Here is a 27402-nt window from a genome sequence, read left to right as displayed (position 1 = left end):
ATTCAAAACCCATAGGATATATACATTTCAACAAATATAGTATCATAAAGATTCAATATGTCCCTGTCCATGACACTCACACCATCCTGCATGTAAAATTTTCCTCTTATTATTTCATCATGAATATTTCTGTTTCATATCTATCACTAAGCAATTGTACCTAATGGCACTTTATGAACCAGAAAGGAATGGAACATGAGCTAGTGTTGTAGGGATTGATATGTGAAAATTATGCAGTGCTAGATATGCAGCAATCCCAGATACATAGCCTGCCAAAGCAAACCCACTCACCTGCACAAAAAATCAATATTTATGCCTGCAAGCTAGAAAATGAAAAAGAATAAAAAACTAGTGTCTTAACGACCATCATTTTGAAGCAATTTCAACTAGAAGATGCTTCAAAAGGAGTAATACAATAACTGAAATGATGGATCACCCAAGTCCACTCAAGTTCAAGGTGGCTCTGATGGATCTGATTGAGTTAACCAAGCTCCACAAAAGCTTGAGAAATATGCCAGGGATATGTGTCTAGCGACTCTGGTCTTGGACCCATGAAAGCAACGCTGAGTCAACATATCCTTTCCCGATTCTTCACAGAGTTCGTTCAACGTGAAAATAAAACGATGGAAACTACGCATCATGACCATGTCAGAATTACCTTTCTAAAGTACCAAAAGAAATCCACTTTTTCCATCCCCATGAAAGCAACCCCAGCAGCAGAACCGATAACAAGCATTGAACCTCCAGTACCAGCACAATATGCAACCAGCTGCCAAAACTCAGCGTCCCTTGGGTAGGATGAAAGATCATACATTCCCATCGTAGCAGCAACCAGAGGTACATTATCTATGACAGCAGATACAAAACCTATTGAACTTGCAATCAGCTCAAGACTTGGGATGTTAGCATCCAGGTAATTCACCAACTCTATCAAAATGCCTGCCGCCTCAAGGCTATTAAACACAAGAAATGTTTTAACACAGGACTTGAACACGTGTTTTAAAAACTGCAGATGATACATAAGGGGCACATATGCTAGTTAAATGGAAAGGATGAAAAACCTGGGGGGTGTAGATGTTAAGGGTATTTTAGCTATCACAGGCCACATTTGACAATGCCAGTCTGGTTGTTGCAAAAGAGATTCTAATGATATTCGCCAATCCTGATGATAATACCTCAGCACACATATGCACACTTGGGAAAATAATACAATGACGGTTATATATTGACCCTTGTAGTATAGGGCTGGTGTCTGGTGAAAGGGAATATGGAAGAATGCTGCCAAAATTTAAATGAATGGCATGTTCCAAGAAAATTGATGAATTACATGGATCCAAATATGGCAGGCATGGGATTGTTTACTCCAAGTGGCAATTATAGGATCCGCGCAACAGTACTACACCAACTTTAACAATGGAATAGAACTGTTGGTTAATAGACAGAAAACAGGGAAAATACACATGATAGTCAAGAGGTAGAAGCAAAAAACACAGAAAAGGCAGTAGAATAGGAAGAAGATGAAGCCAACCTTTTTTTTTCATTAAAGATATGACTGAGCAGTTTGCAGAAATTGATGATGATAATTCAGTGAGAGCAGATGTTGGAATGATTCCAAAGGAAGAGAAGAAAAAATACAAAATGAAAGGTGGGGTAGGAGGTTTGACAACAGAAGTCAGTCTGAAGGAGATAACTGAAACCCTAGATCAGCCAACTTGCATACTTGGAGAAAAGGAAGCAGGAGAACAACGTCAAAGGAAAATGGAGAAACACAGTAACAATACCTGATATATTGACCATGACAAAGTGTACAGAGTGCAAACATGGAATATTTTTATTCATTTTGTGCAGCGTGAGACCTAGAGAGCGAATGCATCACTAATGTTCACATGATATGGTCCTATGGAGCATTTGCGAGTCAAAGTAATAATAAAGAAATAGCCTAGAAGGAGTTCGCTTTAAAATGAAAAGCATTTAGACTTTTCCAGCAAATGGATATCTAATATGTGGATGAGGATACCTGCTTACAGAGAGAAGGATTCCAAGGAAGAAAAGAATTCCTTGTGTATCTATTCTAGATAAAGCTTGCGGTACTTTTAGATTTTGCCTTCCAGATTCTCCATAATAGATTCCATCTGTCAAAGTCCAGAGGACTCCAAGCCCGAGCAGCATACCCATGTAAGGAGGCAGGCCTGTTATAGCCTTGAATACAGGAACAAACACCAAAGCACCTACTCCAACAGCAAAAACAAGCTGCCCTCTAGGGGCCATTTGCTCTGATGCCAACACATCTGGAGATTTTTGCCCCCTTCCATCGACTTCACTGCACAGAAAGGACAATGTAATGATGCATCTGTAAGATTCCTCCATCCATATCTAAATCCATGAACAAGTGTAATGTGCCAAAGTACCTTGTGAAGGACATCAGGGCTAGTGGAACAACCAAAGAAATTGCAGATGGTATAAATAAATCCTGCACAAGAAGACCTATGTCACTCCAAAATTTCATGTTTTGCATTCAAAATTCACTTAATGCAATCCAATTAGAAAAATGAAGTTCATTTTGTAACAGAACAGGGCTTGCCAAGTCCACAAGCATTTCAAATTACACATGCTCATTCACTGGACATCTGATTGCCTGAAAACGATGACCTTATCATCATGCCACAATATAATTAAAAATCCTCAGCTTTTCATGATCCCATACGGAAAGCAAAATTACAATACGTAAAATTTGCACAGCATCCATATATTTTATATTAAAATAAGTAATAGTAGTTAGAGAGGTACAGAAGAGAAACAATCCATGCAAACAATAATGTGCTAAGTGAATCAGTCTAGTAGGAGATCTCTTCGTGAGAGAGCCATGTATGCCAATACCTCCCAACTCTAATTCAAAGGAAGCTTATATCACCATCTTGAACAATGAATGAAAGGCAGTTGGTCTGGTTCTTCTGCAACACATCTATGATGTGGTAGCACAATAGCTCAGCATACTAAAAGTGGAAGGTCCTGATCATACAGGGGCACTACTAAGCAGTAATATGAAATCCTGTTTTCAGCTGATATGGAATAATCTGGTGGGACTCAAGGTGCCACAATTGTAAGTTACTTAACCAGGAAAACAAGCTACTACCAGCCCTTTAGCTGAGCAAGCTCATAGAAGGGTTGGGGTTCATCGACCTCAGCAAGGTGATAAAACCCCATTCAGCCTTCCTGCTTCACTCCACTCGCATGGGGTATGCATAATCAGTGTTGATGAATGAACACTGGCTAATGTGACTCCTAAACAATGTCTACAGTGTCTTATCATCAATTACATGCGAAACATAACTGCATCCTAGATTATATCACATGGATACAGCTCCAGATAAGGGGATATGACTATTTTTTTTATCAAGTTTTCAATATAATTAGTATATAAGAGGACACGATATGGGGGGCCAAAATGGAGCATCCCATGTAAAAGGCATTCTTCCATACTCGACAATGACACTGAACAGGAAAAAAAAGACAAATTTTGTGCAGAAAGGAAACAACAAAGCAAATATATCAAGAAACATGACAGTGGTTCTTCAACAGAAATCTCAACCTTTTCTTCAAGAGCATCACATAGATGCACAGTTACAAGAATGACGTTTCCTGATACAGGGCCTAAGCAAGTACTGTCATGTTGGAAACTATGATAAAGGGTGACTTTCATCAACTATGAATGGTAGACTGAATTGACAGGAACAAGAATGACTGACGAATGTGGTAAGTAGGGGAACAAGAATGACCAACAAATGAGGTAAGTATATTTATTCACACATATCTTGCGGCTGTTATGAGTTGGATAACAGGAACACCAGGAAATCCAGAAACCATCCAATACTCACTATTAACGAATAAGAATTTCAGGTTTGAAGGAAAAAAAAGTGTTTCAGATTTTCTAAAACACAACAATAGGTTAGATCCATATTGAAAATATGCATAATACAAAAACATTCTGTTTCAGTGCTCCACGAAATGCAACTCGCAGAAAAGAGAAGTGAGCACGGTCTCTAAACTGTAACTCAAAATGGAGAAAAAATAAAAAATTATCAGACTGCACAATAGAGCGTCTCACACTATAGCCATTTAAAATCTTTATGCAAGAGCAAGTGGAAATAGACCTTCATTGTTGGTAAAGTTGATATCTGACCATGAATCCACAACATGGTCGTGGTAACATCACCAATAGGTGTCCAAGCACCGCCTGAGTTTGCAGCTATAACAACAACTGCTCCCAGAAACCTGTCAATGAATATATTCATGCTTGGAATCAATGCCTTATGAAGAATCACATGAAGAAGCACGAAAATTTTTCACAGAAATGCAAGATAGTTGATGCTAGTGAGATGTAATTATTTAAAATAGAATGGGATTTCAAATGCCTAAATCGCAAGACTTACCATGTGATAGGCTGATAGCCAAAATGACATATTAAGATAAGAAAATCCAACAGATAACAAAACAAAATACACTGGAAAAAGTCATATAAATGTTTACCAAAAACATAGGATATGAAACCATTTTGACTAGAGGTCACCACTACAATAGGTTTTTGCTTTCTGAGTCCAGTCATTACTGCAATAAGATAGGAACAATATTAACAGTGTAAAATTTCAAAACAGGTGTTCTCTGCAGCAGGGATAAAATTTTTAGCCAAAAGGCAGGATCTTAGAATATCTTATTTCCAAGTAACCTTGATAAATAAATCTGCAATATGATCTACATTTTTTAAACAGAGTTTGAATTTATAAAAGAAGGCATATAAATCTCGTTATGACTACTCTTTAAGTATTGAAGAATTTTAATCCTGTTTGCACATTAACAGTATAAGTAGCCTGTACTTGATTGTTCCATTAGGGTACTGTGTCAGTCATGGAATCATGATATTGAAACATAAAGTTGACATATCCATCATGTGAACCCATGAAAGCTTTGGTGTGCGCCAAGAATCATCTTATATTTATGGTATCATTCTCCACCTATTTTCTCTTGATTGTGCTATAAGGTTACCAATATGTTTGACAATATGGTCATAACAATTATCATTGTACACATTCTTCTGCACACATTTTAGAATACTGTCATGTTTATCTGCCATAATTCAGAACCAAGAGGATACAACTCATTATTTTTCTTTTTCAAGTATTCTGGACCCTTTTGACCAATAAAGTTGGGATAGTGAAACCGACTGCAGGGGAAAATAATGGAAAGGCTGGTTAGTGACCTCATTTCCAGGGAACAACTTTATGATCCAGAACTTGGCCGATAAGCACACCAGCTACAAATCAGAATCTTGCATGCAAGATGTAATCCACGGTGTAGTGAGGACAGGAAAATTTAGTAATGAATCTAGTTTTTCTTTCCAAGACATAAATATAAAGACCCGACAAGAAAGGTTATTTCAGATACATACTTCCTATATTCAGAAGGTGGTAACAGCTTCCGCAACAATGATACCATAACAATTGTGGATGTAAGATTGCCCAATACTGAACTAAGAAAAAAGGTGACAAAGCCAACCTGCAAGTTTACTTAGATCAGTAAAACCTGTAATGTAAAATCAAATCTATAGAAATGTATGAAAAATGTTAAAAAAAGATGTATTATAAATTAAGAAGTGGAAAAGAAGATTAACATTGCTAGATAACAGCCCTGTGTAAGACAGGACCTGTAGGTAAATATTTTTTAAAGCAGTAAGTCTATTACGAAAAGGTTTGATACTGAAGCAACACATGCTACACTAATACTAAACCTTCACACCATTAAAAAGAAAAAAAAACTGATTGCATACACCCTGTCCATTCCTATCCCATATAGGATCAGTTAAGTAACATCCATTACAGACACAATAGAAGACAGCAAAAATGATATTTGGTTTTGTGCAAATCCATCTTCTCCACATGTAAAAGAAAGACTGTGGTGCAATTAAGGCTCATGCAGAGGAAGAACAAAAGCTTGAAAATTCTAGGACCTTGAAGAAAGAAAATATAACTAAAGCAACAGAACATAACAGAACATGGTATGGATGCAGGAGAACTTACCTCTAGGAATTAAGAACGATTATGGATGATTAATCAGGCAAGCCTATTACAATCATGGTGAACATGCAATTTATTTATCAGCTCCTTGTGGCTCAGAAGAATGCAACAAAAAAGCAATCCACTAATTGTTGAAGAATAAGCAAAGATTGCCCTGGACTGAAATTACATATTTCTGATAAAGGATTCAAACTCAAAATATGTGCGCATTATATCACCTCAAATGAAGCGATGTTTTCTGCACATTATACAAAAGTTTTAGATGCCACAGGAGAACCTTCGTTTCATACTATGTCACATAGGTGCGGGTGTGGGTACAGGTGTGGATGCGACACTTTAAAAAAACTTGGGCACGGGGAGTACGTGTATATATATATATATAATTTTTAACAGTTTTAAGTTAACACTGTGTATTTGTGTGCATTTATATATATATATATATATATATATATATATATATAATATAGATAAAAATGGACTTGATTAGGGTTAACTGAATCTACTTTTGGATAGAAATGGACCTCACACAAAGGAAGCTGTGTCCAAGTGTCGCACCCGCCTGGGTGCGGGTGCGACGCGTGTGCCCTATTAGAAGAGTCTGTGTGACATAGGTTTCATAGAGTAAGGATTCATTCCTCATTCCATATGTTTTGGAGACAATTCTTAGAGCAGTAGATTTTGTTCAAATGTTCAACTTAGAAGCAATCAGCATATGCTTCTATTTCGGTTTGCATGTTAACTGTCTTCTGATAACAAATATTTCCTCAGAAAAAAAAGATATATAGCAAATTATTAATATATCAATTTTAATTTAGCTCCAAACATAGAAAGTGGAATCATCTTCTTCTTCCACAAATTATGCAACTTATTTACTTATTGAACATCATTTCCTCCGTAGGGCCATTATATCCACGATGGAAAGAATATGCATTTTTCATTATTTGTAAAGCATTATAAACTTGCCTTCTTAGCTTTTATGCTCTTACTCTTCAGAGACTAATGAAGGGTTCTTTAAGTTTGGTTCCTGCTGTGACTTGACACATGCATATGCCACATGCTCTTCACCTCTTCCAGCTTTAGTTTTAACTCGCCTAAGAGCCAAACTCAATCGATCTGGCCACACAGTTATGATACAAACATACTTCAAATTTCCAATTACTGATTAATGAGAAATACATGCCGATGGGCTTGCACCTTCCATGGGTAATGATTCGAATATTGCATATGTGATGAAAAGACTAGGAAATGATCAGTTGATTATATTGTAAAATCTTAGCCTATGTAGTCAAAAGTGCTAGTCAGTGCCTAGGCAGCAGACATCTAAAAGCCTAGTCAGGGCCTAGGCGGGACTAGTCGGTCTAGTTGGAATCCTAAAAAAAAAGATAAAGAAAATAAAAAATTTATAATAATATATATTTGTAATCTATACATGCACACACACACACACACATATGTATACATATAAAGCCTATATACATATATTTGAATATATATATATATATACTTATATATCTGAAGAAAAAGAGTAGATATACATCTAAAAAACAGTTTTTATATAAATATATGGAAAAACATATAATATAATATAATATATAACTGGTTACAAAAAAAGATAAGCTTGGTAGGGACTAGTCGGCCGAGGCAAGGACTAGTCAGACTAATTGGAACCTTTTAAGTCCATGGAGCCTAAGTGCCCTAGACTAGGCGCTGACCCAACTCCTAGGGTGACTAGGAGACTATGTGCATAGTCGGCACCTAGTCGCCGATTTTGACTACATAGATCTTAGCATGATCAATATTTATATCAGTCAAAGTTTCCTAACATGACACCAACAGATCAGATGTGGCAGTATCCATACATCAGCAATGGATTGCCCATTCAGACAAATTGGATAGAAAAAGTTCAGGTCTTTCACCAAGGAAACTCCTAAACTTTCAATAGACTGAATGCTATATCTATGAGCCAAACAGTGATTACATATGCTTGGCAACAGAAAAGAAAAGTCAAAAAAGGACCCCAACCAGGTCAAAATAAAAAATTCTAACTTTAGTATGCAAACTTTTACAAACGAGATGTCAGCCATCTACTTCATACAAAGGCATTTACACTTCAAACACAAGTTTATTTCAAAGATATATCATACTGAAGAAGAAGCCTCTGTTTTTGGTGAACATGCACTGAAAAACCAAAGGCCATATGGAGAAAAAAGGAGCTTTCAAGCTTATTGAGGCTGTTCAGTTAAGACTAGCAATAGGACCAAAACACACCAAAAAAACATAAACATTAGTGTGGATTATAAGTTCATTTCCAACACAGCAGGCTAGCAGTAAGACATCTCTCTTGAGGTTTTCTACCTACATAAGCCACTTAAATATGATGTACCAACATATATGAGAATATATCGCATTTCACGTGGACTGCCCAAACCAATTAACATCACAATATTAATTCATAAACAGTATTGGCAGACCCATTACAAATACACTGCATCATAAAATAGTTGTATTAGTAGGATGCTATACATAGAAAACCACACAAGGAACATTTACAAACATTTTTAAAGAGAAAAAGAGCAGAAATATGAAAAGAATTACACTTGAGGTCTAGGTACAATATATTCTTTGGCCAGGATAAAAGCAAAATACATCAAGAATAAGAGAAGAGGAGGATCTTACCCCCTAGCACTATCAGTTTTGTTCTTGCTATCAAGGATGAGTAGATCTCAAACTAATATAAAGACATGGTAATATATTTTTGATATCTAAAATTTGAATGGTAGCAACAGTAACTAACTTACCACCCAAAGTAGAGTACGAGGCTTTCGAGTTGTGATGTTATCCATTACTAACTTCAACCCTTGATGTGCATCGACTATTTCAACAATGGTCATTGCACCAAGTAAGAAAAACACTATCTCACTAACTTCAGCAGATGACTGGGTTAATTCTGTCAGCAATTTCAGTTGAAGGCGCCTACACAGAAAATTAAGATGAGGATTATCAAGTATCCATACTATGTAAATGTTCATTGAAAATTAAGATGAGGATTATCAAGTATTCATATACTAATGTATCATGAGTAATGTTAAAATATAGTGTATTGTGAATGTACTATATATATATCGAGGCTTGGAAATGCTTGGGAGAGAAAGGTTTAGAATGGTTGACAAATCTTTTTAACAAGATTTTGCGGACAAATAAGATGCCTAATGAGTGGAGGAAGAGTACTTTGGTGCCTCTATATAAGAATAAGGGTGATATACAAGATTGCACAAACTATCGTGGTATAAAACTCATGAGTCATACTATGAAACTTTGGGAGAGGGTGATTGAGTCTAGGTTGAGGAAGGTTGTCATGATATCGGAGAATCAATTTGGTTTTATGCCTGGAAGATCAACTATGGAAGCTATACATCTTCTTAGACAACTTATCGAAAGAAATAAAAAGAGGAATAAAGATTTGCATATGGTTTTTATTGATTTGGAGAAGGCATACGATAGAGTACCTAGGGACGTTCTCTGGTAGACAATGATGAAGAAAGGTGTTTCTCTCAAGTACATTAGAATAATTAAAGATATGTATGAAGGAGTAGTAACCAATGTCCGCACTTGTGGAGGGGTGACAACCAATTTTCCTATAACGGTTGGGTTACATCAAGGATATACTTTAAGCCCTTTCCTATTTGTTATAGTGATGGATGAACTTACGAGATCAATTCAAGAAAATGTGTCATGGTGTATGTTGTTTGTTGATGATATTGTTTTGATTGATGAGTCTAGAGCTGGGGTTAATGCTAAGTTAGAATTATGGAGACAGACATTGGAAGCAAGAGGTTTTAAGTTGAGTAAGAGTAAGACAGAATACATGGAATGTCGGTTTAGTAAGCAACGAAGTAGTGATGAGAGTGTAGCGAAGTTTGGTGAGCAAGAAATATCGGTGGATGATTGTTTCAAATATTTGGGATCTATCATTCAAAAGTATGGAGAAATTGATGGAGATGTAAATCATAGGATAAAGGTTGGGTGGATGAAATGGAAAAGTGCAACTGGAGTGTTGTGCGATCGTAGAATGTCATTGCGATTGAAGGGAAAGTGTTATAGGACGACTATTAGGCCTGCTTTACTATATGGTACGGAATGTTGGGCTGCCAAGAGACATCATATTCAAAAAATGAGTGTAGCTGAGATGCGTATGCTGAGATGGATGTGTGAAAATACAATAAAAGATAAGATTCAGAACGAGGAGATGCGTAAGAAGGTAGGCGTTGCACCCATTGAAAATAAGATGAGAGAGAATCGTTTACAGTGGTTTGGACATATTCGGCGAAGGCCTAATGATGCTCCAGTTAGAAGGATGGAGAAATGAGAAAATATATTAGTTAAAAGAGGTCGGGGTAGGCCTAGGAAGACATGGATGGAGGTGATAGGAAAGGATATGAATATTTTGAACCTCACCGAGGACATGGCATTGGATAGAAATGATTGGAGGAGAAGGATTCATGTGGAAGACCCATAATGATTTTCTTTTTTGGTTCATATTGCCGACCCCAATTATTTTGGGATGAAGGCGTGGTTGTTGTTGTTGTTGTTGTATATATATATATATATATATATATATATGAGTAATGCGCTCCTTAGGCTCTCTTTTTTCGTTAGGTCTCGTTAGGCCCCTTTAAAAATTGTGAATGCAAAATTAAGATTGAAAGATGGGACTCTTAAATGTTGCACTGCTGTCATAGTTTTTAATTCGGTTTTGCTATGTAAATCTCACGTTAGTTTCATAATGTAGGTCATGATTGTCATATACTATACGGGTGTGTCTGTTTATGCAAATCAAACAGACATATATTATGCATCCGTGCATGTGTGTGTTTATACTTTATACTAATTTGACAGTTAATGGATCACTTATGAAATAATAAAAAAGATAGACAATGAAAAAACAAAATAGATTACCAAATACTTGATTGATGGCAGTACAGTTTCAAATGCATATACTGAAGTCACACACAAATACATGTGAAGGTATGTACCTGTGTGTACTTATCTGTTTTCCTGTTTTTTCATCCAAAGAATTTAAAAAGGAATTCATGAATAAAATTCATGCAAAAGTTGGTTCTGTTCATCCATATCAGTCTGAGGCATTATTCTTCTTTCTTCTTCAGCATTTCAACTGCTTGCTTGCATCAACTGATCCAGAGATCCTGGTGGCTGCACTTGAGACACTCACTGCTCTTGTGAAAATAAATCCCTCAAAGCTGCATGTGAGTGGAAAGATGATTAACTTCATACCGGCAACTGATCGGATCCTTGACCTACTTATCCATTACAAGACTAGACATTGCTCATGTTGTGCATTCAGCCAATCAGTTTCAACATGCACCAACTACGGTGCACATGAATGTTATTTTAAGAATTGTCAGCTATATCAAGAATTTTATAACTAAAGGGCTATGTCACACGGACTCGGCTAGGGAGGGGCCGCACCCGAGTCGACACGCCCCGACACGGGTGCAGACACGGTTGCGGCTTCGGACATGGCCTGGACTCGGTCAACGTCGAGTCGGACTCGGTCAACGAGTTGAGGCCGAGTCCGTCCTTGTTTTGGACTTGGTCAACATTGACCGAGTCCAAAAATATCCATTTTTAGGGTAAAAAATAAAAAAAATGATCTTTTATATATATATTTTAAAATATATATATATAGCATGAGTCTTAAACATAAGCCCCAGAAAAAAAAATTATATCTCAAAGGTGTAAGAAACAATAGAGTCTCAACTACTAGTTTTTGTGTATTTTTAGAAGACTCTTATATCTCGGAGGTGTAAGAACCAATAGAGAGTCTTTTTATCATCCACCGAAGCTGAATATCGAGCCATGACAACAATTATGAAGATTATCTAGTTGAAGAGTCTTCTCAATGATATGGGCATAGTCATCTATAGTCCTCTGAAGATGTGTTGCGACAATAACAGTATTATCTACATTGCAAGCAACCACACCTTTCACGAACAAACCAAGATAAATTGCCACTATGTTCGAGAGGAATACCTGATAAAAACTATTGAGTTGCCCTATGTAACTTCAGAATGTCAGCTGACAGACTTTTTCACTAAGGCTTTGACTTCACATTGTTTTTATCTCTTCTTTGCAAACTTTCAGTGATCATGCCGTAAGTTTGAGGAGGAGTGTTAAAATGTAATGCATTGTAAATGTACTATTTACATAGACACACACACACACACACACACACACACATATATATATATATATAGTTTTTTTATGTGAAATACCCCATCAAGGATATTTTAGTCTTTTCACATATGTAATAGGTGTCAGCCCACTAGGGGCTGACTGGTAATTTTTTTTATATTTGTATTTGTATTTGTATTTTTTTATTTTTTGTATACTTTAATTCATAGTTGTTGGGCCAGTCCAAATAGACGTTGGACTGGTCCCAACGGTTATATTTATAGTCGTTGGGGCTTGTGTGTTCTAGTGTGCTTATTTAAAGGCGCACTCCTTGTATTTCTTACGTTTCTTGCTAAATATTTCTCAAGTGAATAGCATTTTATTTTTTATATTGTGCTTGCCCATAGTGGCTCTTGTATACGCTTGTGCTTTTGTGATTGCTTTCACTTGATTGTTGTATTTGTAATGAGATAAGCAGAAATACAAATTAATAACACTTGAGAGTCAATAATGGACAAAATATCACAAGCACATAAAGTGCAAATACACAAATCCACTAAGGGGAAATGCCAAAAGGCAAAAAGAGAATAGTATTATTGAGAATAAGTGAGAGAACATTAATACAAAAATAAGGGGGAACAACCCCTTTATATATAAAATAAACGAGGCTTAAAGAGGGGGCCATTGAGGCTCCCATTATAGACGTTGGGGAGCCCCAACAGTATATGACCGTTGGGGCTCCCCAACGTCTATAATGGTGGGGTCCCTAATGGAACCAAAAGGAAAAAAATAAAGAAAAGAAAAAACAAGAAATAAAAAAAGTTGTTTTATAAAACAACTTTTGTTATATGTGAAAAGATCAAAATACCCCTATCAGGTATTTTGGAATAAACAGAAAAAGAATATATATATATATAAACACGCCCCTCAAACTTTACGAGGAAAGAACCGAAAGTTTGTTAAGAAGAAATAGAAAACGAGAAGTAGGAAGCGTTTTGGTGAAGAAGTCGGATACTACAAGGTGACGTAGGGCAGAGAGATGGTTCCTCATAAATACTCATTATGAACATAGTGACAATCCATCCCTATATGTTTAGTGTGCTCATGAAATGTATGATTGTCTGCTATGTAGATCGCACTTTTGTTGTCACAGCACATCTTTGAAGGAGTTGAAATGATGATTCCTATATCACTGATAAGACTCTAAGCCACACAATCTCCATAGTTATAGTTTCCATGGCACGATATTCTGTTTCAGTGGACGACAAAGATACTCTTCGCTGCTTCTTGTACCTCCAAGAAATAAGTGAATCCTTGAAAAAATACAAAAACCCGTAGTTGAGATTCGATCATTGGGATTACCTCCCCAATCGGCATTAGTATAAACAATTAAATCAAAAGATGAGGAAGGGGATAAGAAAAACTTTTTTGAAATAGTGTTCTTGACATAGCACACAATTCTCATGACAGTTGTTATATGAACCGTCGTAGGAGCATGCTGAAACTGGCTTGTTGCATGAACAACATGAGCAATATCCAATCGGGTGATGGATAGATAAGTAAGACATCTAATTAATTGTCGATAAGGAGTAGGATCATCAAGTAGAACACCATCTTTAAGTCTTAATTTTGCATTTATAACTTCTGGAGTCTCTACTTTCTTTTCGTCTAAAATTCCCGACTTAGCACAAATAATTTTATTTGGGAGAGTATGTATTCTCTATGTGAATAAGCTACCTCAATACCTAAAAAATGTCTCAAGAAACCCAAGTCAGACATATCAAAAATTTTCTTTAAAATATATTTAGTATCATTTACTCATTCTTTATCACTTCCCATGATAAGCATATCATCAACATATAGAAGGAGAATTACAATAGAATCACCTGTTTTCTTAATAAAAAGAGCAGTGTCAGTATAGCAAGAGACAAAACCCAAATTAATTAGTACATTACTAAATTTATCATACTAAACTTTAGGAGTTTGTTTAAGACCATATAATGTCTTTTTTAATTTCAAAACTTTTCCATTCAAATTCATGCCTAGAGGGGGATCCATATAAACTTCTTCACCAAGATCTCTATTTAAAAATGCATTTTTAACATCTAATTGATAAATAGGTCATTTTTTAATAGATGCAATAACATGGAGGTCTTGAACACTTGCCATTCGAACAACCAGGGCAAATGTCTCATCATAATCTACCCTATACTCTTGAGCATATCCTTTGGCTACCAACCTAGCCTTATATCTTTCTAAAGATCCATCACTTTTATTTTTTACTTTAAAAACCTATCTACATCCTATAGGTTTTTTTCCTTGTGGAGAGTTAACTATTTCCCATGTTTGGGATTTCTTAAGTGCATTAAGTTCAAATTCGATGACTTCATTCCAATGTGGATATTGTTTGGCATCGTTATAATGAGATGGTTCATAAAAAGAGTGAAGGGCTATTAAGCAAGCTCTAAAATTTGGTGAAAAAGAGTCATAAGATACAAATCTATTTGGTGCTTTAGAAATATGATTTGATCTTCTTTGTGAAGATTCTTCTAAATACGTTTTTTTAGAGAATTTGTCAAAAGCACATGGATGAATACTTTCTTCTCTTCTAGTATAAACTTGTGTATTACTTGATATATGTTCATTTACATTTTCACGTAAACCATTTTCCTCATTGTTAAGAGATTGTTCATTATGATTACCACCATCATTAAGAGACTCAAAAGTCTCAATAGAATTAGATTCATCTTTTCGGGGTAGTAAATCAAATAAGAAAGAGTAATCATTGTTTGCTTTTGGTTCATTATTTTCAAAACCATTTTCTTCTTCAAGATAACATCCTTTGAAATATAAAGTTTGTTATTTAGTAAGTCAAAACATCAGTATCCTTTTTGGTTTTCTTCATATCCCAAGAAAACATACTCAATAGCCTTTGGGGAAAGCATATCATTTTTATGAGTAAGAACATAACACTTGCAGCAAAAAAAAATTAGTCTTTTAAAATCCAGAGTCATGTTATAAAGTTTTTCAAAAGGAGAAACATTGTTTAAAGATGATGGAGTTCTATTAATTAGATATGTTGAAGTTAGAATGGCTTCGACCCAAAAAGATTTTGAAATATTCTTGAAAATTAAGAGTCCTAGTTGTTTTTATTATATGTTTATGTTTTCTTTCTGCTAGACCATTTTGTTGCGGAGTTTTGGGACAAGTTTTTTGATGACAAATTCAATTTTGTCGCAAATAAGTTTGAAATTCATTTGACATATAGTTTCCTCCCAAATCCGATCTTAGAATTGAGAGATTGCTTAAAAATTGATTCTTAACCATTGCATGAAATTCTTTAAAGAAGGAAAACGCATCGGATTTTCAATTTAGGAAGTAGATCCATGTGTATCTAGTGAAATCTTCCATAAAGACTATATAATACGAAAAACCTCCCTTAGATATGATAGGTGAGGGGCCCCATACATCAGAATGAACTAATTCAAATGGTCGTGTGGATACAAAACTTCTTTGAGGAAATGAAATTGCTTTCAATTTACTAAAGATGCAATCTTTACAAGTCATGACTTTTTCATTACAAATATTTCTCAAAAACGAGAAAAGAGACATCTTTGAAAAATTAGGGTGACCAAGTCTCTTGTGCCAAACTTCAATACTTTTGACATTTATAAAATTACAAAATGACTTGGATGGAGGAATAAAAAAATCCATAAAATATACATTGCCCCTCCTATAACCTTGCCCAATCAGCTTCCCTGACTGGAGTATTAGATTTCATCCACCAAAGCTTAGTTGCTACAGAAGAAGAGAAGAATAGAGAGATAGAAGGGTGGCTGCAACAAAGGGCATCTTTCCTCAATCTAGAAAATCTTGCCCTGCTATATTATAAGTATAAGACAGATTGGATCGGGTCTTCCAAACCCAGATCCGATAGGGTAATTACAAAATACAAACATGTACGGATCACATACGATCCAGATCCAATTATAGAAATATAAATACAAAAAATACAAACCAAACCAACTTAGTCATACAATCTAAATACCCTCCCTCAAGTTGTGCATGGTCTAGTACCATGGACAACTTGCTTTTTAACAACCAGAACTATGCACTGGTAAGTCCTTTGGTAAACAAATCTGCCACTTGTTCAGCCATGGGTAAATAAATTGGCGTAATTTCTTTGTCTTCCACCTCTTGTCGAATGAAGTGTTGATCAATCTTGATATGTTTTGTTCGATTGTGATGAACAGGATTGAATGTAATTTGTATAGCACTCCGATTATCACATAAAAGTGCAACATGCATACTGCTTTCTCCCAATTCAGTCAAAAGGTGTCTCAACCATGTAACTTCAGTCGTAGCCGCAACCATAGACCGATACTCAGCCTTGGTGTTGGACCGCGCGACTGCACGTTGCTTCTTGCTACACCATACTATTAAGTCTCCATCAATGAATACACGATATCCAGAAATAGACCTTCTATGATCTGGATCTCCAGCTAATCGACATCTAGATATACTTCTAGTCGATGTTGTTCCCCTCTAGTTTTAGATTGATGATAGACTAGGTCATCCCCAAGGGTTTCATTTAAATATCGAAGAATTCTTTTGACAACATTCATATGTTCTGTGCGCGGATCATACATGAACTGAGAGACTTGGTTAACTGCGTACACAGATATAGGATAGAGAGTTCCATCTCTAGTTTTAATAATGAATTTTCCATGATAAGGAATGAGTTTCAGAATCTTACCGACATCACCTGTCACATGAGCTGCAGCCCTAGAATCAATGTACCAAGTCCCTTGTTCGTTTTGCTTGAAGTTCAGTCCTGAAAGAGCAGATATCAAGAGATTCTTAACATTATCCCTTTCGTCATCCTTTGAGCTTTCACTTGTTCTTCCTTTGTTTGAAGGTCATGCACCATTAGTCCTCCCTTTATTCTGTGTGTTGTACCAACAATTTGCTTTAATGTGCCCCCTTTTATTGCATAGAAAACACGTTGGTATGTTTTTGGAGTTCTGGTTCCCTGGGAATGAATTAGATGGTATGTTGGGTGTGGGCAATAATCCCTGGCCTCCTTGATTGTTCCTTCCCTATCCACGTCCACCTTGAAAGTTCCCTTATCCTCTCCCTGAATTCATTCCCATGATCAACACATCTTAGCTGCTGGAATTCATGACCATCTCTTCCCCTCTAATGGTGATTTCATACTGCAATAGCTTTGCTCCAAGATCTTCAAAACTGGGAAGTGAAGGGAGACATAGAAGAGAGGTAATCAGCATATGATAATCGGGTCTGAGTCCATTCAGCGTCTGTAGGACCTTTTCTTTATCACCAATCACGCAGCCTACCATAGCCATTTGATCAGTAATGGTCTTCACTTTATTTATATATTTTGTGACTGCCATATTTTCCTTTTTCAAAAGTTGAAATTCCTTCTTTAAATGAAGAATTTTGGCCTCCGAGATCTATGAATAGGTTTGAGCCAATTGCTGCCATAATTCAATAGCTGAACATTCATCTGGGATGCCTACTAATACCTCCTGGGAGAGTGTAGAGGTAATGTAGGCAACAACAACCTGATCTTTTTTCCTCCACACTGCATACTCTGGATTGCGAATCCGTTTGTTGGAAACCTCCCCTTTATCATTCTTCTCCTCCTACATCACAAACTCTAATGGTGCATGAACTTTCCCATCTAGGTGTCCATAGAGATATACGCTCCTGATGAAGAGCAAAATTTGCCTCTTCCAGGTCAGATAATTTGAATTATTCAATTTTTCAGAGATAAGTTGACCGAGGAAACTAGACGGTAGCCTAGGAGAATCCATGACAAAGGTTACATAAAAAAAACGGAGAATAGAATGAATAAATGCAACAATGGAAAACTTGACTAGTGCAACAGTGCAAAAATAAAATCTCAGCAAACGTGCCTTTTTTTTAGTGCATGCCTCACACGGCTGTTCAGAAACTATTAGAGCTGCTTAACCCTTGTTGTTCTTCTAAAAATATTTTTCTTTCAGATTTAGATTGCTGCAAATCTTCAGGAAAGATGTGACGTTGAAAAATATGTTGAGAAAGCAAAGGACGTCAGATCTGTTAATGCATTCAGATCTGATGCTGAAACCAGACAATATTCTCACAAAGTTAAAGAAGGTTTGGGCACGTCAGATCTAACGAAGCCCTAAAAAACAAAGGAATCTTAAGACGGCAAGAGTGAAGGATCAGATCTGACCCAAAACAAAATTGATCTATCATCCAGATCAGATCATGCATCTACCATCAATGGTCTGATCTGACATTCAGACAAGGAAGGAAATATAGGAGAGGCAGATCTGACATTCAGATCTGGGAAAAAAGAGACAAGATAGAAGAGTAAGAAGAGAAGACAAGACAAGATAAAAGAGGAATAAGATAAGACAAGAAGGAATAGAAAACAGAAGAATAGGGAATAACTTGTCAAGACTGAATCTCGCAAGACACACCTTTTGGGATCAGTTTTCTGCACTCTGAGCAGCGACCAGAATCCAGCCCGCTCTGATACCATATTAGATTTCGTCCACCAAAGCTTAGTTGCTGCAGAAGAAGAGAAGAATAAAGAGATAGAAGGGTGGCTGCAACAAAGGGCGTCTTTCCTCAATCTGGAAAATCGTGTCTTGCTGTATTATAAGTATAAGACAGATTGGATTGAGTCCTCTAGACCCAAACCCGATAGGGTAATTACAAAATACAGGCATGTACGGATCACATACGATCCAGATCCAATTACAAAAATATAAATACAAAAAATACAAACCAAACAAACTCAATCATACAATCTCAATATAGATATCTTGCACGATGCAATCTTTAGGTGAGAAAGAGACTTTGCAACCATGATCGGTAATTTGAGAGATGAAAAATAAATTTAAATTGATTTTTGGAACCACCCATATCTTTGGAACAAAAAAATCTTGAAAATATTTTAAATCAAGTGTTCCAATGTTTTTAATTTTTAAAGAAGTCCCATCAACCGTTGAAATATAAGACGATATGGGTTGAAATAGACTTTAGAAAAAATGTTTTTATGTGGTGTCATATGAAAATAAGCACAGGAGTCTAGAATCCACATACCTGGAGGAGATGATGACGATGCAATGGCAACACCCAAGGTAGAGGAAGACTTAAGAAGATGTTGAAGTGACTCAAAAATTTGATTAAGAGTATCTTTAATGTCTCCTCCATTGTTGTTCATTTATTCTTTCTTTGGAATGGTTTCACCAATGGAAGCCACTTTTCCTTTAAGCTTAGGGAAAACCAGTCTAATATATCTCGGTTCATTACAATAGTGACAAGTTATTAGAATATGAATGAATATGGATCCCTTATTGGATCCATATCCATTCACGTGTTTTATAATTCACGTGTTTTATAATGTTGTAATATGTTTTTCCTATACAGGGCATTTTTGTCCTTGGAAAAAATGTTGTAACCCTATTTAATATATTCAAGGTTTACCGCAGCCCACAGAAAAGAATAGTGGAGGTTGTCGATTCCCAGATAATTCCTCTCTTCTTCCTTCTCATATTTCCTTATTTTCTATAGATTATTTTTGCTTACTCACAATTTTATTATGGTATCAGAGCAGCCAAATCTCTAGGCGTGAAAAGTCGTCTCCTCCTTCACGTCAGCAGGTGTTGATCTGCCTCTTGCCTCATCCTCTCCTTCTATCCTCAAAGTCGTGTTTTTCTTCTTGTCAACAGGCTTCGATCTGCCTCTGGTCGTCCTCTTCTCCTTCTATTTTGTTCACCAAAGGTTTGACGCTCCTTTCTTCTTTCTCTACCTCACGTTTCCTAAATATCCAACAGTCTTATCGCAGATCTGAATCACATTCAGATCTGCTGTGTATTCCAATAGATCTGTCATATCCTTCTCTTCTTCTTAAACCCTAAAGCAATTCTGTTTCCTTGTATTTGTCTTCATCTTCATATCTATTTCCTATATTAGCGTCTGGCTATCCTGTCTTCTTCTAATCTGCATCTTCATATCTATTTCCCTGTTTGCATCTCATTTTTTTTTTTTAAATCTGTTGTTCTTCATCACCTATCGACTGTGTTGTGTGGGCTATTTCACGCTTTCTCCTTCATTCTGGTCCTATATTCAATCTGAAATCAGTCCCATCATTTTTACTTTGTTGTTTTCATTTCAGAATTCTTTAAAGCTATTGCTGTTATTTTTATTCCTCTTAATTCCCCAATATGAGTCTCCAAGGTTTGTCAATAGATAGTTATGTCAACTCTGGACTTTCTTCCAACTTTCTGGGGCAGCTTGTCTCTGAAAAATTGAATTCAAATAACTACCTGATTTGGAAAAGGCAGATCACTCTCTTCATTCGAAGTCAAGATCTTACAGGTCACTTGAATGGTTCAATTTCGGCGCCTTCAGAGTTTATTACACAAGAAACAAAAGAGGGAGAAGGAATAACAAACGTTGTTCGTAACCCTGCATCTGTTGCCTGGATGAAGCGTGATCAGGCTCTTGTCGCATATATCACTTCCACATTGTCTCAAAAGGTATTAGTTTCTATTCCTGATGATTGCACAGCTAAAACACTGTGAGAGACTCTAGCTCAGACTTACTCTCAGATATCAGAAGCTAAGGTGCTATTCCTCAAGCGTGAATTCCAGCTTTTGAAAAAGGGATCAATGACTATTATTGAATTTTTAAATCAAGTTAAAAGTATCACAGATCAATTAGCCATTGTCGGATATCCAGTATCAGATAAAGAAAAAGTACAACAGTCGCTGAGTGCCCTGGGGTCAGAGTATCATGTTCTTGTCACTTCTTTGTTGTGTTTACCTACACTGCCCAGTTTTGAGGATTTACGTGCTAAACTGCTTCAGTATGAAATGTCTTTGAAAAACATGTCTGATACTTCAGCAGGGCAAACATCTACGCATGATGTTTTTGCCACAAGCATGACAGTTGATTGCACACGAGGCGATCTTTCCTATAGAGGGGGGAGTGGCAGAGATAGAGGAGCACAAATCTAGGGTGGACGTGGGTTGCTACCTACGCCAAATTTCACTGTCGGTTCTTCAAAGAGTGTTCCCACATGCTATCTGTGTAACAAACGTGGTCATATAAAGGTTAACTGCTGGTTTAACCCATAAAATCGTAATAAAATTCAAAACCATAAAAATGTTGCCACACTAGGAACCGCAGGTACTTTCCGGGTCAGTAATGATGCTAAGGATCTTCTCTTATCTGCAATGGCCAACTTGAATTTGAAGCAGAATGATGATGGAGTTTGGTATCTGGATTCTGGGGCAGCGGCTCATGTGACTGGAAATGCAAGTAAGTTCTCTACTTTGACCCCATATTTTGGTAAATCTAATATTGTAACTGGAGATGGGACTCACCACCCTATTTCAAGCGTAGGCAATGTCTTCATTCCTTTGTCGCAATCTTCATTCATCCATTTATCCAATGTTGTCCATGCACCAAATATAAAGAAAAACATTGTCTCTGTTTCTAAACTTGTTGATTCTACCAATTCATCTGTGGAATTCACTCCTACTTCTGTTTTTGTCAAGGATCTTCAAACGAAGCAGACGTTCGCTAAACGAGAGCGGCATGGAAACATGTACATTTTCAATAAAGATCCAGCTTCCAGTGTCCTGAAGCCTAAGTCCGATCGTGTTTCTAAAAATGTTTTAAGTATATCCCAATGCAATAAGCCAGATCTTTGGCATTCTCGTCTTGGTCATTGTATTAGAGTCTTTATTGAAAAACTAGTGTCTCATGGTTTTATTTCAGAGTCTTTTTCATCTTCATTGTTGAGGGACAAAATATGTCTCAGTTGTCAGGTCTGCAAGAGTCATGTACTTCACTTTCATCAAATAAATAAAAGAGCTTTCATGCCTTTTGAAATAATATGTTCTAATGTTTGGGGTCCTGCTCCCAATCCTTCTTCTTCTGGAAGCAAATACTATGTATCCTTTATTGATAGTTTCTCTCGCTTTACCTGGATATTCTTTATAAAACATAAATCATCAGTCTTCCTTATTTTTTATCGCTTTCATGCCTACGTTAAAACTCAATTCTCCCAAAATATTCAAATCCTCCAATGTGATGGAGGCGGTGAGTATTCCTTCAAAGAATTTTTAGATTTTCTCCAAGATAATAGGATGCATCGTAAAGTTTCTTGCCCGTACACCCCACAATAAAATGGAATTGACGAACGTAAGCGTAGACATATTGTGGAGAGTGCAATAAGTATGATGCATGGTTGTAACTTACCTATTGGCCTTTGGACGCCTTTCATACTGCTACTCATGTGATAAATCGCCTTCCTATGCCTATTCTTGAAAATCAGTCTCCCTATTATGTTCTATATGGTGTACATCCTAATTATGATGAGCTACGAGTTTTTGGATGCACATGTTATGTACACATTGATAAATCCATGAAAACTAAATTTCAGGACAAAGCTTCTGTATGTCAATTTGTAGGTTATGCAGATGAGCACAAGGGGTACAGGTGCTATGATCCTGTCTATAAGAAGATTAGAATTTTCAGAAATGTTATTTTTGATGAAAATAGTTTTCTGAGAAATGAATCAGGTCATGATTGTAAACATGTGGGCGCAGTTGCTAACTGGTATGACCCGTGGCTCAGTGTTGAACTCATTTCACATGCTGCAGAACAATCTACTATGGCCCCTGAAAGCATACCTGGTGAGACGGTTTCAGATGATGCATTAGACACAAAATGTCTGAGATATAAAGGTAATGTCTATATTAGAAGACCCAGAGAGCAAACAAATATACCTGCGGGAGAACATGTAACATTGTCTAATAACAGAGAGGCACCAAGAAGATCAAGTAGGATAAGGCATCCTATTGAGAAGTGGGTTAGTTATGATAACTTTTCTATGGATTTTCAGATTTTTCTATCCAAGATTGAAAAGCAGGATGAACCACTTGGTTTTCGTCAAGCTATCCAATCCAACAAATGGATTAAAGCGATGAATGAAGAGATCGAGGCACTTCATGAGTGTCAAACATGGGAGATAGTTGGTCGCCCTCCAGATAAAAATGTTGTTGGTTCAAAATGAGAATATAAAATTAAATATAAACCGAATGGTAGCATTGAACGGTACAAGGCACGCCTTGTTGCCAAGGGTTTCACTCAAGAATATGGTCAAGATTATGATGAGACATTCAGCCCAGTGGTGAAGATGGGAACTATCCGCATCATACTGGGATTAGAAATTGAACATGGGTAGACCCTTAGTCAGCTTGATGTTAAAAATGCATTTCTTTATGAAGATTTAAAAGAATAAGTCTACATGGAACAACCCCAAGGTTATGCAAAGAGAAATCCAAAAGAATATGTGTGCAAATTAAGCAAAGCCTTATATGGCTTGAAGCAAGCCTCCAGGTCATAGTTTGAAAGCTTCTCCTCAGAGATTCAGAACCATGGTTTCTTTCGTTCTCAACTGGATCATTCTCTGTTTATATTCAAGGACAGTACTACTATTGTTTTCTTGCTTATATATGTTGATGATATAGTGATTACTGGCAATACTCCAGACCATATTCAACGAATTAAAGATTCATTGAGTATGTGATTCTAAAGGAAAGATCTTGGGGAACTGAGGTATTTTCTCAGTGTAGAGGCGGACAAACAGGGTGGAAAAATGTCATTAACCCAAACACAAATACACTCTTGATCTTCTGGATAAAGCAGGAATGGCAGATTGCAAACCTCTGTCTACACCCAGTATTATCAACCAAAAGCTCAGTATCAGTTTTATTACAAGTAACACCCTTTCTAAATCCATTATTATAATTGGATCTATTTTTTGCAAAGTGGGGAGGCCTATAGGCTTATATTTGATCCAGGCCTAGTAACGGCCAAGATTTCATCATTTTTATGAGTCATACCATGACGAGACTCCTCTTAGCATACTTCGGCAAGGGCATCTTCAATAAGTAAGGCTTTGCTCCTATGAAGAAGGGATGCCCTTGTTCAAATTCCGGTTTAAGACCATGAAGAAATTGAAAAAAATATTCTTTTTCAATTTGTTCTCTTCTCATTTCATTATCTTCCGGAGTCACCCACTTTGGCTCAAGAAGAGCAAGTTCATCTCAAAGGGAAGACAATGCACTAAAATAGTCACGGACACTCATGTCCCCTTGTTTAGTGGATTTATTTTTTTCTTGACAAAAAATTTGTTTAGCTAGATCCTTTTGGGTATATATACCCTTAAGGAAGAACCAAGCTTCATTGGTTCTTCTAAACTTAGCAATGTTGGAACAAATTTTTATGTCAATATTGTTCATGAACCACGCCAAAATTTTGGCATGGTTACTTTCCCAATCTTCTACCTTTGTTTGATGCTCATTAATAGCTTTAATGCGGTCTTCACCATTAAGAGTGTTTTCAACACCACCTTCGATTTTGGTGAGCTTCAATGTTGGTTCAAGAGAGGTCCCCATCATGAAGCTCCAAAGTTTCTTTTCACGAAGATGATTCTCAATAGCCGATGCCCACATCAAATAGTTTGAATCATTGAGCTTGAAGGACAGCTCCACCCTTGAGTCGTGCTCCCTGTTGAAGAACAAGGTAGAGATGAGGAGAGAGAATGAACTTAGGTCACAAAAGAGCCTAAGAGAAATCTTCCAAGATCACAAGAAACCCAAATGGCTCTGACACCATGTAATGAGATAACCGAAAATACAAATTACAAGTGATAACACTTGAAGAGACAATAATGGAGAAAATATCACAAGCACATAAAGTGCAAATACACAAACCCACTAAGGAGAAATGCCAAAAGGCAAAAAAAGAATAGTATTATTGAGAATAAGCGAGAGAACATTAATATAAAAATAAGGGGGAACAACCCCTTTATGTACAAAATGAATGAGTCTTAAAGAGGGAGCCATTGGGGCTCCCATTATAAACTTTGGGGAGCCCCAACGATCATATATATGACCGTTGGGGACTCCAACGTCTATAATGGTGGGGTCCTTAATGGAACCAAAAGGAAAAAAATAAAGAAAAAAAAAACAGAAAATAAAAAAAGTTGTTTTATAAAACAACTTTTGTTACATGTGAAAAGAGTCAAAAGACCAAAATACCCATATCAGGTATGTTGGAATAAACAGAAAAAGAATATATATATATATATATATATATATATATATATTAACAGTATTGTCCCTTGGTGGACTGCTGCGTGTGCACTCTTTATTGTATTCTTGTTAAACCTTAGTGTGTTTTCCATTGTATTTCTGCTTGCTTCATTACAAGTAAAATTACTTCTAAATATTCATCTTTCAAAATATGGAATGAGCTGAGCAGTCTACTGAATGTGACACTATGAACAAAAACTGGGCTCTAGCAAATATGATAAGCCAGATGCAAGCTATTCATGAAACACAAGTTAAGCTTGTTTAGATAGTAACAGAGCACAAACCAAAAACTTGACAACATGATCATACCCCTATGCTCCGTATAACCCATAAGAAGACTGCCATCACGAGTCCTACACCACTTTTGTTAAATGCTAGAGACTCTTCAAAAATTATGCCAGCATATCCTAGAGCAAATACCAATGCCATAGAAAGGTCCTGTAGCAGAAAGAGGTTGCAGTTAGATATGGATATAGTGTTCCACAAAGTCCTCTAACACATTTTCATACAAACAAGATAGAGAAGCTAAATTACAAAAGCACCATGCCACCCCACTAATTTTGTCTAAACCTTCTGAAGGAAAAGCAAAACTGCAGCTGGACAATCACCTGATTTGCAGCTACCCAAGAATGATTAATTGCAACTGCTCCAGCTGTAGCTAATGCAAGAATTGAAAGAGTTTTAAGCAAGTATGTTTTTGGCTGGTAGTTAGCTTCAAAACCAAGAGAGCCCATTTCATCAACAGAGCATAAAGGATCACATGTTCCAGGTCTTGACAGGAGTTCCTGGCAAAATGGGGAAATTTTTCATGTGGATATGGAATCTTCAACGTTTTCTCAAAATGGTAATCACAAAACACAGATATTGTCAAGAATATTGACCTGGAAATAAGGAAAAAGTCTGAGAAAACACAGACAAACTTTTCTTTTCTTTTCTTTTTCTACTAGAGTATATAATGACAGATTGTCTGGGAAAAAATTATATGAGATGAACCATAGGATACCCTTCAATTCGCCAACATATATTACATATTTCGTAGTGATCAATCATCTATTGGCTGGTGCTCAATTATGGTGAAGTACATAACGCGGAAGTTTTATGTAATCCCAATGTAAGAATCCTTTCCTATTTAATGTTATGCGATAATAATGAAAAACCATATACAATAAACGAGACATAATCTACATATTTCCATTCTATGAATTCTTTTTTACGTATATTCTACCAGGCAAGTAATCATTCAGACTATAACGAAATGAAGCCCAAGGAATCAGATTTTCCAATCCCATGATTGCACTTCTTCTCTTGCTTCTGTCATGGCTACCAAATTAGCAAAAAATTCTGATCAAACAGTGAAGAAAGTATCAATTATAGTCACTAGAACGATCATCCCTGCTTTTTAATCAATAGATAGCACAAAACTACTATACCCACCAAACCCATTTCCTATTGGGTATAATCGATATTACCGAGAATCATCAATGTCTATAAGCTAAACGGTGAAGATGGTGACCAAGAACTAGACTGACCTCGTATTCCTCATCGACGTCGATGGCGGGAGGGGGTTGAATGGATCTCTCCGCTTTCTCCTCTGCAAGAACGATGAACCCCACCTTCCATCTTCGATGGGTGGCGGTGGATAACCAAGAAGCCTTCGAAGGCAGTCTTTGCACCACGGCAGACCCATGTGAAAGCCCACTTGAGAATTCATGTCTCGCTAGAAAGGACCGAGTGCAAGGTGGGTTTCCCAGGAGGAAGGACGCCATGAGAGAGAGAATCTTACGGCGGTGTAACAGACTTCCATCCAACCGCCAGCTCAGTATGTTCACTTATGCTGATAAAACAAAAATAGATAAAAGACGTGACACTGCCAGACTTGTTTACTTGTATAATATTGACATCTCATGAGCAGTGAGAAGTAGGGACTTTTGAGCGTATCCTCCTTTCATTTG

General features: G+C 36.6%; 1 pseudogene across 1 annotated transcript; it reads right to left on the bottom strand.

The window, feature by feature from the left end:
- Positions 1-27257, bottom strand: LOC149838836 (sodium/proton antiporter 2-like; annotated as a pseudogene). The gene is made up of 10 exons (XR_016431992.1): positions 26980-27257; positions 26059-26235; positions 25760-25888; positions 8867-9041; positions 5444-5550; positions 4152-4272; positions 2409-2470; positions 2018-2320; positions 659-953; positions 1-291 (listed from the first exon to the last, which is right to left on the bottom strand). The product of XR_016431992.1 is annotated as a sodium/proton antiporter 2-like (transcript).
- Positions 27258-27402: the final 145 nt, after the last annotated feature.

The sequence above is a fragment of the Nuphar pumila genome, chromosome 5 (genome assembly GCF_984573655.1).
Source record: "Nuphar pumila chromosome 5, dmNupPumi1.hap1.1, whole genome shotgun sequence".
In the NCBI taxonomy this organism is placed as follows: Eukaryota; Viridiplantae; Streptophyta; class Magnoliopsida; order Nymphaeales; family Nymphaeaceae; genus Nuphar; species Nuphar pumila.
The sequence above is the reverse complement of the archived record's forward strand: the minus strand, read 5'-3'. Positions and strand labels throughout refer to the sequence as shown.